Source organism: Aethalodelphis obliquidens, unplaced genomic scaffold (assembly GCF_003676395.1).
Source record: "Aethalodelphis obliquidens isolate GAN/ISIS:26980383/991018 unplaced genomic scaffold, ASM367639v1 scaffold64, whole genome shotgun sequence".
In the NCBI taxonomy this organism is placed as follows: Eukaryota; Metazoa; Chordata; class Mammalia; order Artiodactyla; family Delphinidae; genus Aethalodelphis; species Aethalodelphis obliquidens.
In genome coordinates, this window is record NW_020838008.1 from 11,289,866 (window position 1) to 11,309,160 (window position 19,295).

The window sequence follows — 19,295 nt, forward strand, 5'->3', positions numbered from 1 at the left end:
GTAGGTTTATTCCTAGATATTTTATTCTTTTTGTTGCAATGGTAAATGGGAGTGTTTTCTTGATTTCACTTTCAGATTTTTCATCCTTAGTGTATAGGAATGCCAGAGATTTCTGTGCATTAATTTTGTATCCTGCTACTTTACCAAATTCATTGATTAGCTCTAGTAGTTTTCTGGTAGCATGTTTAGGATTCTGTATGTATAGTATCATGTCATCTGCAAACAGTGACAGCTTTACTTCTTCTTTTCCGATTTGGATTCCTTTTATTTCCTTTTCTTCTCTGATTGCTGTGGCTAAAACTTCCAAAACTATGTTGAATAAGAGTGGTGAGAGTGGGCAACCTTGTCTTGTTCCTGATCTTAGTGGAAATGCTTTCAGTTTTTCACCATTGAGGACGATGTTGGCTGTGGGTTTGTCATATATGGCCTTTATTATGTTGAGGAAAGTTCCCTCTATGCCTACTTTCTGCAGGGTTTTTTATCATAAATGGGTGTTGAATTTTGTCAAAAGCTTTCTCTGCATCTATTGAGATGATCATAAGGTTTTTCTCCTTCAATTTGTTAATATGGTGTATCACGTTGATTGATTTGCGTATATTGAAGAATCCTTGCATTCCTGGAATAAACCCCACTTGATCATGGTGTATGATCCATTTAATGTGCTGTTGGATTCTGTTTGCTAGTATTTTGTTGAGGATTTTTGCATCTATGTTCATCAGTGATATTGGCCTGTAGTTTTCTTTCTTCGTGACATCCTTGTCTGGTTTTGGTATCAGGGTGATGGTGGCCTCGTAGAATGAGTTGGGGAGTGTTCCTCCCTCTGCTATATTTTGGAAGAGTTTGAGAAGGATAGGTGATAGCTCTTCTCTAAATGTTTGATAGAATTCGCCTGTGAAGCCATCTGGTCCTGGGCTTTTGCTTGTTGGAAGATTTTTAATCACAGTTTCAATTTCAGTGCTTGTGATTGGTCTGTTCATATTTTCTATTTCTTCCTGATTCAGTCTTGGCAGGTTGTGCCTTTCTAAGAATTTGTCCATTTCTTCCAGGTTGTCCATTTTATTGGCATAGAGTTGCTTGTAGTAATCTCTCATGATCTTTTGTATTTCTGCAGTGTCAGTTGTTACTTCTCCTTTTTCATTTCTAATCCTATTGATTTGAGTCTTCTCCCTTTTTTTCTTGATGAGTCTGGCTAATGGTTTATCAATTTTGTTTATCCTTTCAAAGAACCAGCTTTTAGTTTTATTGATCTTTGCTATCGTTTCCTTCAGTTCTTTTTCATTTATTTCTGATCTGATTTTTATGATTTCTTTCCTTCTGCTAACTTTGGGGTTTTTTTGTTCTTCTTTCTCTAATTGCTTTAGGTGCAAAGTTAGGTTGTTTATTCGAGATGTTTCCTGTTTCTTAAGGTAGGATTGTATTGCTATAAACTTCCCTCTTAGAACTGCTTTTGCTGCATCCCATAGATTTTGAGTCGTTGTGTCTCCATTGTCCTTTGTTTCTAGGTATTTTTTGATTTCCTCTTTGATTTCTTCAGTGATCACTTCGTTATTAAGTAGTGTATTGTTTAGCCTCCATGTGTTTGTATTTTTTACAGATCTTTTCCTGTAATTGATATCTAGTCTCATAGCGTTGTGGTCGGAAAAGATACTTGATACAATTTCAATTTTCTTAAATTTACCAAGGCTTGATTTGTGACCCAAGATATGATCTATCCTGGAGAATGTTCTATGAGCACTTGAGAAAAATGTGTATTCTGTTGTTTTTGGATGGAACGTCCTATAAATATCAATGAAGTTCATCTTGTTTAATGTATCATTTAAAGCTTGTGTTTCCTTATTTATTTTCATTTTGGATGATCTGTCCATTGGTGAAAGTGGGGTGTTAAAGTCCCCTACTATGAATGTGTTACTGTCGATTTCCCCTTTTATGGCTGTTAGTATTTGCCTTATGTATTGAGGTGCTCCTATGTTGGGTGCATAAATATTTACAATTGTTATATCTTCTTCTTGGATCGATCCCTTGATCATTATGTAGTGTCCTTCTTTGTCTCTTCTAATAATCTTTATTTTAAAGTCTATTTTGTCTGATATGAGAATTGCTACTCCAGCTTTCTTTTGGTTTCCATTTGCATGAAATACCTTTTTCCATCCCCTTACTTTCAGTCTGTATGTGTCTCTAGGTCTGAAGTGGGTCTCTTGTAGACAGCAAATATATGCAGCTTGTTTTTGTATCCATTCAGCCAATCTGTGTCTTTTGGTGGGAGCATTTAGTCCATTTACATTTAAGGTAATTATCGATATGTGTGTTCCCATTCCCATTTTCTTAATTGTTTTGGGTTCGTTATTGTAGGTCTTTTCCTTCTTTTGTGTTTCTTGCCTAGAGAAGTTCCTTTAACAGTTGTTGTAGAGCTGGTTTGGTGATGCTGAACTCTCTCAGCTTTTGCTTGTCTGTAAAGGTTTTAATTTCTCCATCAAATCTGAATGAGATCCTTGCTGGGTAGAGTAATCTTGGTTGCAGGTTTTTCTCCTTCAACACTTTCAATATGTCCTGCCACTCCCTTCTGGCTTGCAGAGTTTCTGCTGAAAGATCAGCTGTTAACCTTATGGGGATTCTCTTGTGTGTTATTTGTTGTTTTTCCCTTGCTGCTTTTAATATGCTTTCTTTGTACTTAATTTTTGACAGTTTGATTAATATGTGTCTTGGTGTATTTCTCCTTGGATTTATCCTGTATGGGACTCTCTGTGCTTCCTGGAGTTGATTAACTATTTCCTTTCCCATATTAGGGAAGTTTTCAATTATAATCTCTTCAAATATTTTCTCAGTCCCTTTCTTTTTCTTTTCTTCTTCTGGAACTCCTATAATTCGAATGTTGGTGCGTTTAATGTTGTCCCAGAGGTCTCTGAGACTGTCCTCAGTTCTTTTCATTCTTTTTTCTTTATTCTGCTCTGCATTAGTTATTTCCACTATTTTATCTTCTAGGTCACTTATCCGTTCTTCTGCCTCAGTTATTCTGCTATTGATCCCATCTAGAGTATTTTTAATTTCATTTATTGTGTTGTTCATCATTGTTTGTTTCATCTTTAGTTCTTCTAGGTCCTTGTTAACTGTTTCTTGCATTTTGTCTATTCTATTTCCAAGATTTTGGATCATCTTTACTATCATTATTCTGAATTCTTTTTCAGGTAGACTGCCTATTTCCTCTTCATTTGTTAGGTCTGGTGGGTTTTTATCTTGCTCCTTCATCTGCTGTGTGTTTTTCTGTCTTTTCATTTTGCTAGATAAGCAAAATGTGTTTGGGGTCTCCTTTTTTCAGGCTGCAGGTTTGTAGTTCCCGTTGTTTTTGGTGTCTGTCCCCAGTGGCTAAGGTTGGTTCAGTGGGTTGTTTAGGCTTCCTGGTGGAGGGTACTAGTGCCTGTGTTCTGGTGGATGAGGCTGGATCTTGTCTTTCTGGTGGGCAGGTCCACGTGTGGTGGTGTGTTTTGGGGTGTCTGTAGACTTATGATTTTGGGCAGCCTCTCTGCTAATGGGTGGGGTTGTGTTCCTGTCTTGCTAGTTGTTTGGCATAGGATGTCCAGCACTGTATCTTGCTGGTCGTTGAGTGAAGCTGGGTGCTGGTGTTGAGATGGAGATCTCTGGGAGATTTTCGCCATTTGATATTATGTGCAGCTGGGAGGTCTCTTGTGGACCAGTGTCCTGAAGTTGGCCCTCCCACCTCAGAGGCACAGCACTGACTCCTGGCTGCAGCACCAAGAGCCTTTCATCCACACGGCTCCTTAATTTGGGATGATTCGTTGTCTATTCATGTATTCCACAGATGCAGGGTACATCAAGTTGATTGTGGAGCTTTAATCCGCTGCTTCTGAGGCTGCTGGGAGAGATTTCCCTTTCTCTTCTTTGTTCTCACAGCTCCCAGGGGCTCAGCTTTGGATTTGGCCCCACCTCTGCGTGTAGGTCGCCGGAGGGCGTCTGTTCTTTGTTCAGACAAGACGGGGTTAAAGGAGCCGCTGATTCGGAGGCTCTGGCTCACTCAGGCCGGGGGGTAGGGAGGGTCACGGAGTGTGGGCTGGCGTGACGTTGCCAGCCTGAGGTGCGCTGTGCGTTCTCCCGAGGGAGTTGTTCCTGGATCCCGGGACCCTGGCAGTGGCGGGCTGCACAGGCTCCCTGGAAGGAGGGTGTGGATAGTGACCTGTGTTCGCACACAGGCTTCTTGGCGGCAGCAGCGGCCTTAGCGTCTCATGTCTGTCTCTGGGGTCCGCACTTTTAGCCGCGGCTCGCGCCCGTCTCTGGAGCTCCCTTAAGCAGCGTTCTTAATCCCCTCTCCTCGCACACCAGGGAACAAAGAGGGAAGAAAAAGTCTCTTGCCTCTTCGGCAGGTCCAGACTTTTCCCCGTACTCCCTCCCGGCTAGCCGCGGTGCACTAACGCCCTGCAGGCTGTGTTCACGCTGCCAACCCCAGTCCTCTCCCGGTGCTCCGACCAAGCCGGAGCCTCAGCTCCCAGCCCCGCCCGCCCCACCGGGCGAGCAGACAAGCTTCTCGGCTGGTGAGTGCCGGTCGGCCCCGATCCTCTGCGCTGGAATCTCCCCGCTTTGCCCTCCGCACCCCTGTTGCTGTGCTCTCCCCCGCGGCTCCGAAGTTCCCCCACTCCGCCACCCGCAGTCTCCGCCCGCGAAGGGGCTTCCTAGTGTGTGGACACTTTTCCTCCTTCACAGCTCCCTCCCGCTGGTGCAGGACCCGTCCCTATCCTTTTGTCTCTGTTTATTTTTTTTCTTTTGCCCTAACCAGGTACGTGGGGGGTTCCTTGCCTTTTGGGAGGTCTGAGGTCTTCTGCCAGCGTTCAGTAGGTGCTCCGCAGGAGTTGTTCCACGCGTAGATGTATTTCTGGTGTATCTGTGGGGAGGAAGGTGATCTCCGCCAATGGTTCATTTCTTATACAACGTTATAGTAGTTTAAAAGTATTGAAAAGTGGGTGTATTAAAACTCAGATTACTGTAGCTGTAAACATTTTACTTATACCAAAACCACAATTTGTTAAAATGTACTGGGCTTTTGAAAGCAAATTCAACAATAATTTTGTCAGAATTACTTCTTATCTCATTTTCAATTGAGAGAATTACCATCTTAATTTAATTTTAGCTTACTGAAACAGTTATTGAGAAACAGCATATAAATTTCTGATTTATATTAATTATTTTCTCCATCTCATCCCTAATGCATTTCCAAATTATAGGGGATATTCTTCCTGTCCCACAGTTTGAAAATAAGATTCTGTGGCAGGCCAATATTTTGATATTTCTTCTTTGATTGACAACAATGATAACCACCTTGTTGGCACATTTTTATGGGGCTACCTCTTTCTCTTTTGACAGAGTCAAAATTTTCATCAAGTGCTTCTGTATGTATTGAGACTGAAAAGTGACCAAAACTTTTCACTATAAAAGCTTCAGTATCACAGGTAAGCACATCACACCCTGTTTTAGCAGTGTTGTCTGAAAGGTGTCCAGATATTTAGCAAGTAAGTACATTTAGGTTTCTTCGGTCACAAATGTATAGAATGCATGGCATTTGTCAAACTTTAACTTTGTGCTAGAAGCCCTCCTCCCTCCCCCACTTGTACAACTCTTAAGCTTTTGTAATTGTGGTGCCAGATTTTGTCTTCATTTATAATTTTTATATGTTCATCAAGGGTTTTTTATCATTAATTCTAATTTTTTAAAACATTGCAATAATATATTACTTTTCCATATTACTAAGTCACTTGGCACCCCTTCTCTATTTGTATCTGAGGCAAGTTTCTAGCTTGCCTAAATCTAATCCCTACACTGGAAAGAGTTTTTGAAATGAAGTGTTGTGATTTTCCTTGGGTGAAAATTATGTCTGAAAATCAGGGAACATCCCTTTCCCCATCCCTCACTTTATTGTTTTTTTTACAAGTTATCTTTGTCTTTATAACATTGTTTTACCTATACCTTAAACACTGTCACCAGAGGTAGTCTGAAACTAAGTGAAATGAGAGTCGCGATTATTTATATCATTTATTTATACATTTCACAGAGTAGCTATGATCTGCCAAACAACTTGCTAAGATTCAGGTGCTCTAGAGAGAGCTTCAGGTGTGCTGTGTGATTTCTCCTCTGTGCTAGGGACAGACTTAACAACGTAGCCTGGGCTCTGCTCCTTCGCATTTCTGCAGACAACCCTTTGTCCAGGAGTTCCCATTTGGGAGGTGCTAACTTCTCTGATCCTTAAGTTTAAAAACACCTGAAAAAATTGTCAAGTAGTCAGTTAAACTATGTCACACCCCAAATACAAAATTAGGTCAGTCTATGTGAACTGTCCTGGAAAGATTTCCATGATAAATATTATATAGAAATAAACTGTACAGTGATGTCTTTGATACAATTATATAAAAGCATATCCAAAAAGAACATTGGTCCTGTAGAGAGTTTGAGATACCAACCCCTCAACTTTAGTGGAAAGGGGCCACTTTGAGGTCTCACTGAGGCAGTCTTGATATTTCTAAGGCACTGGGACTCTGGGGGGCTCTGGACAGTGTTATTTGCCAAGTCCATGTGGCAACTCTAACAAGGCCAGGCCTTAAATTTGTATAAAGTGCTTACCTGTTTGTTCTGTTCTTCATGACTATGTTATTAAAATATATGAATATTCTCCAGTTAGTAGATGAGATTTGGGGATTAAGTATGCAGTTTTCTGTATTAAATATCATAATTGTTACTACCACTGTTATCTTCATGGAGCTGCAGCAGAGAAGGGAGGTCCTGACTCCAGCAGGCCCAGACCACGAGCAGCCCTTGGAAGACATTCTGAGGCCGAGGCTGTGCCTAGGGGATCTGAGGTTCCAAGCTTCTCCTGGCTGGAGCAGCCTCAGAGGCCCCCAGAGCTGAGCCCTGCCCGCTGAACACTGATAGAGGAGCTGGCAGAAGAGTCCCTTTGGCAGGGGCACTGCAGGGTTCCCAGCATGTCCAGAAAGCTGTGCTAGAACCTCACATGTGAGGCTAAATCTCCAGCTCTTGTCTTCCAGAAGCCACAGGGGCAGAGCAAGTTTCCTGAGGTGAAACCTGTGGTGGCTCCCAATAGACAGCCTAAGGGGGCATCCCTCAGACTCCTGTCCTTTCTGGTGGCTCTGTCCTAGGACATGCTGTGGGTGCCCTCTCTCCAGCTAGCTCTCTCATTTCTCATTCATTTCCCAAATGGCTCTTGAGTACCAACTAAATCCTAAGCCCCTAAGGCTAGTGATAGAGCAGCGAATACCTGTTCTGGAAGAAAATAGATAATTAAGCCAAAAGCTACAACATAGACTAAAATGTATGCCTGGGGAAGTAAAGGCACCTTTCCCAACTGTAAAAGTCCAAGAAGGATTATCCCCTGGGAAACTTTTTTCACTATAACAGGAAGGAAGGAAGAAGGGTGGCAAATGTTTTAGAGTTTGGTAACAAAAAGTTCTCTTCTAATGGCTTTTATGTCCTCTGTGAAGTGGCATCCAGCACATCTGCTGAGGTTGGGGGACAGAAGTTTGTCAAAGTGGAGAATGTTTGAAATCGTTTCGTTAAGCATAAGAGAGTTGACAGTGGAACCAGTGATACAAGCTCCGAAAAACAGGGAGCTTTGTCACCTTTGTTCACTTATGTATCCTAAGTGCACATAGAAGGAACTTACCAAGTATATAGGATGAATGAAAGTATGAATTCCATGCAGTATTGGAGATGCCCATTAGTTGTAGACCATAGAACTATGGTAGCACAATATAGTCGTTTGTGTAATTTTATCTAGTGGGTCTCCACCACTTACCAGAGGTCAGGCGTGGAAGAGGCAGAGAGTTTGGACTTTAGCCGGACAGGAATGATGAAACAAGAATGACGTGAGGGTGTTTAGAATGTTGCTTAGCTGATGAACCATGAAGACCACTCTGTTAGTTTGCTAGAACTGCCCTAACAAAATGCTGCAGATTGGGTGGCTTAAACAACAGAAATTTATTTTCTCATAGTTCTGGAGGCTAAAAGTCCAAGATCAAGGTGTAGGCAGATTTGGTTTCTCCTGAGGCCTCTCTTCTTGCCTTGCAGATGGCTGCCTTCTTGCTGTGCCTTTCTCCATGTGTGCCCATCCTGGTATCTCTTCCTTTTATAAGGACACCATTGGGACTTCCCTGGCGATCCAGTGGTTAAGACTCCATGCTTCCACTGCAGGGAACATGGGTTCGATCCCTGGTCAGGGAACTAAGATTCCCCATGCCACAGCACGGCAAAAACTAAAAAAGGCACCAGTCATACTGGATTAGGACCCCACCCTAAGGACCTCATTTTAACTTCATCACCTCTTTAAAGACCTTACCTCCAAATACCATTACATTCCTAGGTACTGGGGGTCAGGACTTTCGTATATGAATTTGTGCAGAGGTCACAATGCAGCCCATAACATCTATGGAGAGAGAGAGAGAGAGAGAGAGAGAAGACCAGAGGCTGTTGATGGAGAAGGAGAAACCGTCAGGACCAACGAACTGTAATTCCTTGACAAATTGGCCAGTGGAGGACAATTTGGAAACTGAAGGTGGAGGTCAGAGGGTGGAATGCTAGACTGTATTGCTTTATTACTTCAGAGTGCAGAGCAGCTCCTAGTGAAAAGCGAAGATCTGTGAATCAGGTGTAACTTGTCATATGACCCATGGCCAGTCATTGGCACTTCTGAGCCACTACCTCTCTGGATAAGTAGTCTTTGTCTATGGGAGCATAAGGAAGGTCACCGTCTTTAGAGTCACCTTCCAACTCTACAGAAACAGAGTTCTCTGGTCCTGGATTTTCTACTTGTGTGGTTACTCATCCTATCTGAACTTCAAGTTAGGAGAATCACATTTTTTAAATGAGTGGGCAGTGTTATTAATTATATAATAAAAAGCAGATAGTAATTTTCCCCAGGCTTTACTTGCTCTGTAAGTGTGGACTTATCTGTAGGAGATAAAGGTTGATTCTCAGGGCCTGGATATGGGAGCCAAGGCAGCTGAAAAACTGGTGTGGCTACATTGACCCCAACCTCCTCTCTCCTCCAGGTGCAAATGGCACAAGGTGGCTCAGTGGCTCCTTTCTCTATTTCATGGGGACTCCTCCTTTTGCGTGACTCCACTTCTTTGTGGCTCTTCTTTTTCAGCCATCACTCCACTCTGCCCTTTATTTATTTATTTTTAAAATTTATTTACTTTATTTATTTTTGGCTGTGTTGGGTCTTTGTTGCTGCGCACGGGCTTTCTCTAGTTGTGGAGAGCTGGAGCTACTCTTCGTTGCGGTGCACGGGCTTCTCTTGTTGCGGAGCACAGGCTCTAGTTACGTGCGCTTCAGTAGTTGTGGCATGCGGGCTCAGTAGTTGTGGCTCGCGGGCTCTAGAGCACAGGCTCAGTAGTTGTGGTACACGGTATTAGTTGCTCTGCAGCACGTGGGATCTTCCTGGACCAGGACTCTAACCCATGTTCCCTGCATCGACAGGCAGATTCTTAACCACCGCGCCACGAGGGAAGCGCCACAGGGAAGCGCCACTCTGCCCTTTAATGGCGTTAACCAAAGCCATTTGGATGTGGAGGGATACGGAAAGTCTTAAAATGTTTGGCCACCTTGGCTTCAATGGGCTGAGTAGTGGTCCAAAGTGAGCCCAGAAAAACTGCACCCTTGTCATAAATTGCAGAACCACCTGTGGTGCATGCACTTTGTGTATCCTGAAGAAGATATCCCATGACTGTAACTAATGACCACAGAGGACACCTCAACCCTGATAGGCCACCTGCTTGCATTGAGTACAAGATCCTGCACAATGTCAGAAAGAATGGCTGAAAGGAAGGCCAGAAAGGAGTTTGGCAGGCCTCAGAACATCCCTGAAGGCATCATTGTTTTTGTGCTCAAAGACAAGCTCTCCCTCTCCACTACTTGTCCCAAGGACACACATACACACATTCTTGCCAGGATGGCACCAAGTCCATCTTACTTTGTCAGTGTTCTAGTAAGTCACCAGCAGGTGGCGCTCGAGTCAAGTAGTTGGGGAGTGAGGCAGGGAGTGGGAGTAGCTTGATTAGTGATTAGTGATAGACACTCCTGTGCCTTCCCACCCACTGGGTCATTCTTTCCCCTCTGTTAGTTTCCCTCCTTTCCACACATTCAATCCTGACCTTTTCTTCATTGTCTCCTCATTCTTCCGCAGGCCCTGTGTGGCCGCACTGTGAACATTCCCATCATTGAGGGCCATTTGACCCACATGCCTTGCACTGATGTCATTGAGTCAGGCAACATGCAGTCCCAGTGAGGAGTTAAATCCCTGTACAGGGTGACCAGCCAGCAGGGAGAATTTATTTATTTTTAGTTCAACGTTTGTTTCAAAACAGATAAATATCACAGCTATAGCAGATGTTTAAGTAGCACCTACCGTAGTATTAGGCCTTAGCATGTCCATCTCAGTATCCAAGCACAGCAACATCCCTGTCCTCCACCCAGTTCTGCATCCACTGTACAATGGATACTTTTCTAATATCTAAAAAAGCCACTTTTAAGAGGGAACTTATCCTGTTTCTGAACCCCTTCAGAGCTGGACTGCCTGGAGGGCAGAAGGTGGGGTGACCCAGCTCACGGGTCTATTTTCAGGTCCCTAGCTTTGAATCCAGTTCCCCTCCAGTGGCTAGAGAGTGATGGGAATGTTACTTGAACGTACATGGAGATTTCCTCCCCAAGCCTGGACACAGTGTATTCTCCTTCCCCTCCAGCTCTGCTGAGGCCTTTCACGGCTCTCCCTTCCCTTTAGCCACCTCCTGTCGGGAGGGGCACGAGCAGAGGACTCATCCTGCTTTAGCAGCACCAGCAGACCCCGGGTCCACAGTGCCCCACAGTCAGAGAGTCGTGGTGACTACACACATCCGTGCCCTTGTACCACCCACTCAGGGCTTCCTACCGCCCCTATGGGATGGAGGTAGGAAAGAAAGGCAGGTAATCTGTGAACACTTTTCACAGGAGCAGGGAGGTGAGCCAACACCCACGGCAGCCTTGCTGAGAGCTCCAATCCCTGCCAACACCACTTCCCAAAACACAGAGCCAGGGGTTCTGTGTCCCCTACTGGCATGTCCTCCTACATTCCATCCAGCGCAGGTCACATGGGGAGAGGAGAGGAGTTGTGGTGTGATCAGCTGTATGTTTTCCTTAAGGTTGAGAAGGGAGTAAGGGCACCCAGCACTGCAGCTTTCATCAGGAAGGGTGTGGGATCTTTGGTGCAGATGGAATCTATGGCCCACCATAGATTCATGGTCATAGATTTTGGTTTTTCCTCACACTTGTGACCTCATGGGCTCACTGCTCCAAACTCTTGAGCTCCACTTTGGGGATTTGTGAAGTTTATTTTCTCTTACTATTCCTAGATGCTCAGTGGGGAATCTTTGGCCCCGTGAGGCATGTATAACCTGATTCACTCCATGCCGTTACTACGTAATGCTCAGGGTAATGAGGAAGCAAAGGAGAGGACTGACGGGTCCAGATACTGTGCTGTGGTCTTTGTTACAATTTCTCACTTTTATAAGCATTGAATGATTGCTGAGTAGTTACTTGTTTTTCCAATAAGAGTATTATGGAAAAAGTAATGAATTTTTAAAGTGGGCTATCTTCACAAATACAAATGAAGGAAACCAGGATGGTGGTGTGTCAGCAACGCCATCATCAACTTCTCTCCCTAACCTTTGTCTCATTTTATAAGCCAAAGCCCGCTCTCAATAAAAGCTGAAGGGACCCCTTCCTTTCCCTAAATCCAAGCTCATAGCATATTCTATTTCCCCCTGAACACAACAGAGACAGATGGCACCATCCTCCTTTAGGAAAAAAACAAGCATATATGGGGGAATAATAATTATCCTTGCTGACGAGAAACAGACACCATCCTTACCAGAGGATGTGATATAGGAGCTACCTGATGTTCTCTAAATGTAATAAAACATCTTTGGGAGGGAAAGTTTCCTCTAAGGAGATTATTGAAGAGCAATATCGGGCTAATTGGAAGTGTCACCCCCCCTCCCCCCATAGACAAAGCCTAGGGCAGAGTTAAGGACATCCAGGGACCTGGCATCGTGGCCCAGGCCAGGGATATAGACTCCCTGGGAAGCATTCAAATGCAGATCAGTTAGAGGGGGTGAAGCATAGTACTCGCTTCCACATAGCGCTTTGCAGGTGGTTTCACAGTATTCTTTGAGTCTTATCCACTTTCTTGTAGCTCAGAAAGGTGTGGAGAGGCATGAGGGTCAAGAAGGGAGGGGACTTGCTCAAGGGCCACAGCTGGTAAGGAGCAGAGTCAGATGTGAGCACAAGACAGATTGGGACCATTATTTTCTTCTCCATTTCACAGACAGCAGGAGATAACTGAGGCTGGGTGGGTTGTATAAGTTAGGGTCCCTTCCCTCCAGTGGGTCCTGCTCACCCCTTTGCAGGTGGTTGGCGCTAAACCTGTATGAAGTCCTAGAATGGTCTTGACTCGGCACTGAATATTTAGAGGCTACCTGAACCCTGAGACTCCTCAAGGGAACCTGAGATCTTACTGTACTCATGCTGGTGATAGATTAGCTACTTACCCAGGCAGATAATGTAATAGGATGAGAGGAGAATTAGAAGTGAGTGATCAGGGTGATCAGGGCAGGGACTGTCTGTGAACCCAGGTTCTAGAAGGGGTGACTTGCTGTTCCTGTGACCCAAACAAAACTCAACTTTCAACAAATATGTGGAATCCCAGAGACTGTCCACCCATATTTTTAAGTGGAGTCCCCAGGATTATGGAGATATAAGCCCTCGGTATTTCACCTTCCACCCCGCTTGGAAAAAATGTTGAGCACACACCTCCAATGTATTTATTTTATTGATAATATACCTAGGTATTACAGTTATAAAATACTGTGCATATTATACAGTATACATTTGTAATAGAAAATTTTAAATGGATAATCTATGATAAAACATTTTAAAATTGTATCTTTTTATTATTAAAGGGACATCATGACGTCCTCAAAAAGTACACACACACTTCTAAGAAGATGTGACAATCTGCACTGATATGAGCTTCAAGGTAATTATTCCAGGAATACTGTGATAGCTCACAGAATTCAAGTAGAAGTTAAACAGTAAAGCCTGAGAAGAGGTAAGAACTGTATAAACTCCAGCAACCTTAGAACATTCTCATTCATGTGACTCCGCTCCTGAGTCTCAGGTTCTGGCTTTCTTTAGTCAGATTCTTAAGATTAGCTTTCTGATTGGCTCACACTGGCTTTATCATTCATAGCTTCCAGGTCCACGGATATCAGGGCTGGAGGGCAGTTCTTAGGGAAGGGCTGTGAAGACAGATAACGTGTCCTCCTACATTCCATCCTTGGTTTCCCAGTATCTACATCTTTCCCATTCACAGGGAAGGTGCCCAATCCAGTTACCCCATCTGCTACTCTAATGCCCTCAGGTAGAGACAACAAATATCACATCCATAAACTGCTTATAATAAACATCAGAGGGCCACTGTTTTCAGAGTATACTTTGTCCATCACACTCTTGTTAGACATTTTTGCAAATTATGGACCCAGCTGAAAGTTTGAGTATGACCATACAAAAGAAGAAAAAGGAAGAGAGAAAACAACAAAGCAAACAAACAAAAAAAACCCCAAAACTTTTTTAAAAAGACATTTATAATAGACATCTGATGCACCATTCACAGCTCCCTTTAAGACCTGAGAACTTACTCCCTTTAGCTGCTGATAGAGCTTCATGCTGAGAGCATGCAGGTCTTCTCTGGAAACTGCTCTTGGCTAAAGTGACTCATTTAGCCCAAAGTTATTTCCCCCTCCTGGGTCAGGCTGCATCCAATTACCTGTCAAGGTGGGGATATAAAGGCCTGGCCCCTTCTCTCTACCTCCACAGGGTCATCCCAGAGTCAGAGCTCCCTTGGGATTGGCTAAAGCCCTGCTGTGACTGCACTGCAGCTCAACTTCTGCTCAAATTCTCTTTGCCACAATGACTGATCCACGAATTCTCCAGTAAACTCCTTGCATGCTTATCTCTGTCTCAGAGTCTGCTTTCCCAGGTATCTGACCTACAATAGCATAATATATGAGATCTTCTATTTTAACCCCCCAGACATTAAAAATAATGAATGAACCCTGCTCATATGGCTCTGCTAAGAAATTAAGCTATTTTTTAAATTTTTTAGCCTTTCCACTCTTCCCAGATGGACCATTTGGATCAGCTACTTCTTGGAGTAAAAAATGAAGTATTTCTCTTTCTCTGATGAAAAGTTAGTTTATATCATTAGACAGTAAGGGCACAATAACATAATGATCAGATATATAGGGCAGAAGACCAGGTGGGGTTTCTCTTCTGATTGATTGTTCTGGTCTACTTAGACAACCGTTTCTGAATACACCCTTTTTTTTTGCCTTTGGTCCCAGTCAAGTTTGTGGGGCTGCTCGTGTCTTCAGCTGATGGATAATATAGGCACCACTGGCACTACCTTAAGTGGCTACAATGGGACACATTTTAACTTATTAAAAACAGAATCTTTTGAAAAGAAATACATGTATAAGGTGTATATGATTCAATTTATGGTCTTATAAAGTGTAGCACTCTTTCCACTGGTCTAATCCAAGATCACTTGTCTTTTCATTGGGTAGCATGGAAGCTCACTGGACTAGTCTTTCTATGATGAACAGTATTAAATTTTTGTAGCAGTTTTCCTCATTTTTTTTGTATTGTGTACTTGAAACATTGCAGGTTGGCAGAAGACAGCCAGCATGTAGCAAGTGTATTTAAGGTTAAATATAACCAGTATGCAGGGAATCAGCGAAAAGGCAAAAACAGTTCATGAGTCTACCTTCAGTACAAGAAGAATCCAGTTCCTTAGACGTGGAAGTTTTTAGGCAGCAAAGGTAAAGGTGTGTACCTCTTGGAAAGCATGTAGTGAAGTTTGGGTAGAACAAATGGCATGGATGGTCGGTGTACTTGGGCCCTCACACCTGCTTGAAGGCTGCAGGATGTGACACTCAGCCCTTACCTTTCTTTGGGGGAGGAGGGAAATTCCATCACAGGAATTTCTATCTTTGGACTCTGTTGCTCCTTGAGTTCCTCCATGGGTGGACTGTCTTTTGTTTCCTTAATTCATGCATAAGCCTCAGTTTCTTCTCTAGGATCTGACCAGTATCTGACTTGTTCTTCGGAGTTTCACTACCCACTTGATCCATAAACACTGCTCTAATTTCTAGTAGGTTTAGGCTGTCAACAGAGGCTGACATCACTATGGATTTGTGCTGTGGATCTTCCTGTACCTTCTCAGTTTTCTGTGGATGAAGCATCTGACACAAACATTTCATCCGGTTTTTAAAGTTATTCTTTCATGGAACCTGTAGCACAAACTGAGGAGACTTGCTCACAGGGATCTCTGCTAATTCCCTGTCCTGGGCAAGGTAACTAATCTGTAATGTGGAAGGACCCAAATTCCTGCATGCCCTCTTTAATACTGTCCTTCTAAGAGTCTCCTAGGGTATTCTCCATCCTGAGTAGATTATAGATTCTTGTACTATTTGCGATCCTTCCCACTCTGAGGGACTAATTCTGCAAGCCTATGAGAAGAATTAGAGCAGGCCCCTCTCATGGTCATCTGGCCTTCCTTTGCCACAGGTGAGGGTGAAGGGAAAGAGCTATCCAGGCTGGCGACTGAATTTCTTTTCCCTAATCTGCTTGAGGGTTTCTTCCGAGGAGCTTTGCAACCTTGGCCATGGAGTTAGTCTTTGAAACATGGGTGACGGAAGAGGGAAAGATGGACTTGGGAAGTGTAAAATGATCATTGAGTATTGTGGCATCCAGTGATAAAAAGGGATTTGGAGGCTGGCATGGAGCAGGACTGCGACCTTTTACTACTGTGTCAGGAGTAGAAGGGGCTGTTGCAGCCCTTATGCAAAGTTACAATGAACGTATTTTTCTAATGATAAAGTTAAAAGGTCCGTTATAAAAAATGAATTTGTGAAACTGGGAATTTACTGTTAATAGAGAAATTTAGTGCACCCTCAAATATGAGATTGTACTCAGATACACTGTTGTGGGTTTTACCCTGAGATTTTCAGGGCCTACCCACCTGCCAGTGTCAGTATGTGGATCAGATCATTAATCAGGAGCCCTGGGTCTGCCCAGCAGGTTGGAGGAAGGAACCTCCTTTTGGCTCCTTTTTCTCTCACCATACCTGCTCCTAGATCAAAGGAGCCATGCCCTGTCTGAAGTTGAAGACTTGTTCTCTTCATAACAAAGACTATGGCAAGAGGCTTATTCCAATATTAGGGTCAGTTCCTGCCAGGAAAGAACCTCTGATCAGCTCTGGAGGAAAATTCCCTAAAAGGAGCACATCTGCACAGGCCAGAAGACTGCCAGACTTGGTCTCTGGCCCTGTTACACTTGACCAGCAGGGGCTTCTTTTCCTGGGAGGGCTTTGTAGCCCACCCAGTTACTGGACCCTGCTTTCTGCTTCCTTTGAACTATGTGGGCCCTCATGTTTCAAAAGTATTCAACATAAAAAAGGAAGACTTCTCTTATATGTGTTCCTATAAAATCTGAAAATATCATTCAACTTTTACTTTCTATTTGTGTTCCTTTGGGAAAACTTAAACCAGAAATCACAACAGAACCGGAGGTAGCTGTGCAAGTAGGAGAGGGCAGTGCAAGGAAAGGGAGTGAAGGAGGAGGGCTCCCTGGAAATTTCAGCCCTGAAGGAAAAGGAAAGTACTGTGAAATGGAAGCCAAAGAATAGATCCAGGAAAGCAGGGAGAGGTGCCAGGCGCCAGAATCAGCAAAAGAATACAGTATATTTTTCCCATTCCAGCCTAGGAGATTCCCTTCAATTTCAGATATTGATTTAAGCCATTGTGCTGACTGAATATAAATCAAACATGTCTTTGATATGATCATACCTATCTTTCACTCTTCTAGGTTCTCACCAATTCAGTTGACTTTGTCAGTCAGCTATCAAGAGTGAGATGGTACAGTTTCAAACCAGTTTATAGAAAAAGACACGTAATATTCTCATTTAGGTTTATATGGAGAAAATGAAGAAAAGAGTTACCACTTATGGTTAACCCCGAGGAAGGAGCCATTCTAAAGAGCTTTTTATTTTTGGTTGCACTGCCTCGGCATGTGGGATCTTGGGATCCAACCTGCGCCCGCTACAGTAGAAGCTCAGAGTCTTAACCACTGGACCGCCAGGGAAGTCCCTCTAAGAGCTTTAAAATGTATTTACATCAGCTCTACAAATATTTTTCATTCCATTTTCCATTTGAGAAAACTGAGACTCAGGGAAGTTGAGTTGCCTCCGAGCAGAATAAGGGTTCCATGCAGAACCTCACATAGTACATTGTGAGTTATGAGTGATTCTTTAAGCAATATGTTGGATTTCTGTGCGGTTTTTTAAATCTAATTATTTTTACTTGCAGAATTATTCTTTTTCTTTTTCCCTGAGCTTCTCTTTTTGGTGGCTACATTTTTACTTTCTGATGATTTTAATCTATTTTTTGTTCTTTACCTTAGATTTTTGTGGAAGAGAAATTCTCCTATCCAGTTTCATTTTTCCATCTGATGAAGAAAATTCCTCAGAATTTTATATCCACTGCAATGTGGTTATTATTTTTTAAAAATAAATTTATTTATTTATTTAGGGCTGCATTGGGTCTTCGTTGCTGCGTGCGGGCTTTCTCTAGTTGCGGCGAGCGGGGGCTACTCTTCGTTGCGGTGTGTGGGCTTCTCCTTGCGGTGGCTTCTCTTATTGCAGAGCGCAGGTTCTAGGCACATGGGCTTCAGTAGTTGTGGCACACGGGCTCTAGAGTGCAGGCTCAGTAGTTGTGGCGCACGGACGGGCTTAGTTGGTCCACGGCATGCGGGATCTTCCCGGACCAGGGATCGAACCCGTGTCCCCTGCATTGGCAGGCAGATTCTTAAGTATGGTTATTTTTGAGTCCACAAAATTTCATGATTTTTATAAACCCAATGCTGACTTCTGTAGAACAATTCAAAAGTTAATTAAGAAAGATCACCAAGCAAAAATATCAAAGTGTAGAAGAGGAAAAATTCTTACATATATAGCTTTACCAGAAAATGAACTGTATTATAAAGCAGCAACAGTATAAATACAGTGACAGTAAGGAGTTAGGTGAGCAGAGTAATAAAGAAAATAAATCCCAGGAGAGTTACCTGGTGGTCCAGTGGTTAGGACTCCAAGCTTTCACTCCTGTGGCCCAGGTTCAATCCCTGGTCAGGGAACTAAGATCCTGCAAGCCACATTGGTGCAGCAAAAAAAAAAAAAAAAGAAATCCCAAAAATTGTTATATAATCTGTAGTAATTAAGTAAAGGCTATCTTAGACGTTAATATGGAAGAAAAAAAGTTTCAGTAAATGGTAACAGGATAAATGCCTGGCAACCTAGACAGAAATCAATTTAGATTCTCATCTCGTATTATAGATGAAAAAAAAATCCTAATATACTATAAAAAATAAATGTGAAAGATTTAAAACATAAAAGGGAATTGATAATCCATACGATCAATAGAGGAATGAAAATGGGAGAGGATTGGTTCTACATGTTCAACATTCTGGCATTAGCAGAAAATATAAATAAAATAAGCTATTATTTGTAAACATAAAATTGACAAATAGTTGTATCATAGGAATATAGCTACCATCTGCATAAATGGTTTATATGTACTTTTAAGACTTAAGGATACATAAAGACAATTCACAAGGGCAGTACGAAACTAGTTAATGTCGTAAACTGAAACACAAATAAAAGAACTAAAAATAGCAAACAAAGCATATGAAAAGGCACTCCAGCCTACTAGTATTTAGAAATGATTTAACAATGATGCTTGACATTTTAGGCTGTTATGTAAGCAGTTATTTAAAAAAATAAAATACTGATTTTTATGTGCTTTGTGCTACTACATACATTTCTTGAAATCTGTCCCCAAAAAATGTTTGTAAAAATTTTTTTAAATTATATCCAGTAATATAAACACACACTTTTATTCTCCAGGCGCTACCCTAGTTCTCTTCTTCTTTTCACAGATAAACTTCTCAAAAGAAGTTTCTATTCATTCTGTCTCCAAAACCTTTTCTCTTATTTAACCTTAGTCAGTATATTCCAGTCCAGATTCTGTGGAATTAACTTTGCCAAACCAGCCCTCATTTTCCCTGAATATAAGATATCATGTTTTAAATGTATTTCTTCCTTGAAACGTCCTCTCATCACCACTGTCTCCTGGTTG

General features: G+C 42.6%; 1 long non-coding RNA gene across 2 annotated transcripts in view; it reads left to right on the forward strand.

Moving 5' to 3' along the window:
• Positions 1 to 19,295, forward strand: part of LOC113610704 (uncharacterized) — an 84,943-nt gene that overhangs the window by 43,745 nt on the left and 21,903 nt on the right. For both annotated transcript variants that reach the window (XR_003429175.1, XR_003429174.1), the window contains exons 2-3: positions 5,368 to 5,453; positions 13,005 to 13,081. This is a non-coding gene — a long non-coding RNA (uncharacterized LOC113610704). The remainder of the gene's footprint in view (positions 1 to 5,367; positions 5,454 to 13,004; positions 13,082 to 19,295) is intronic.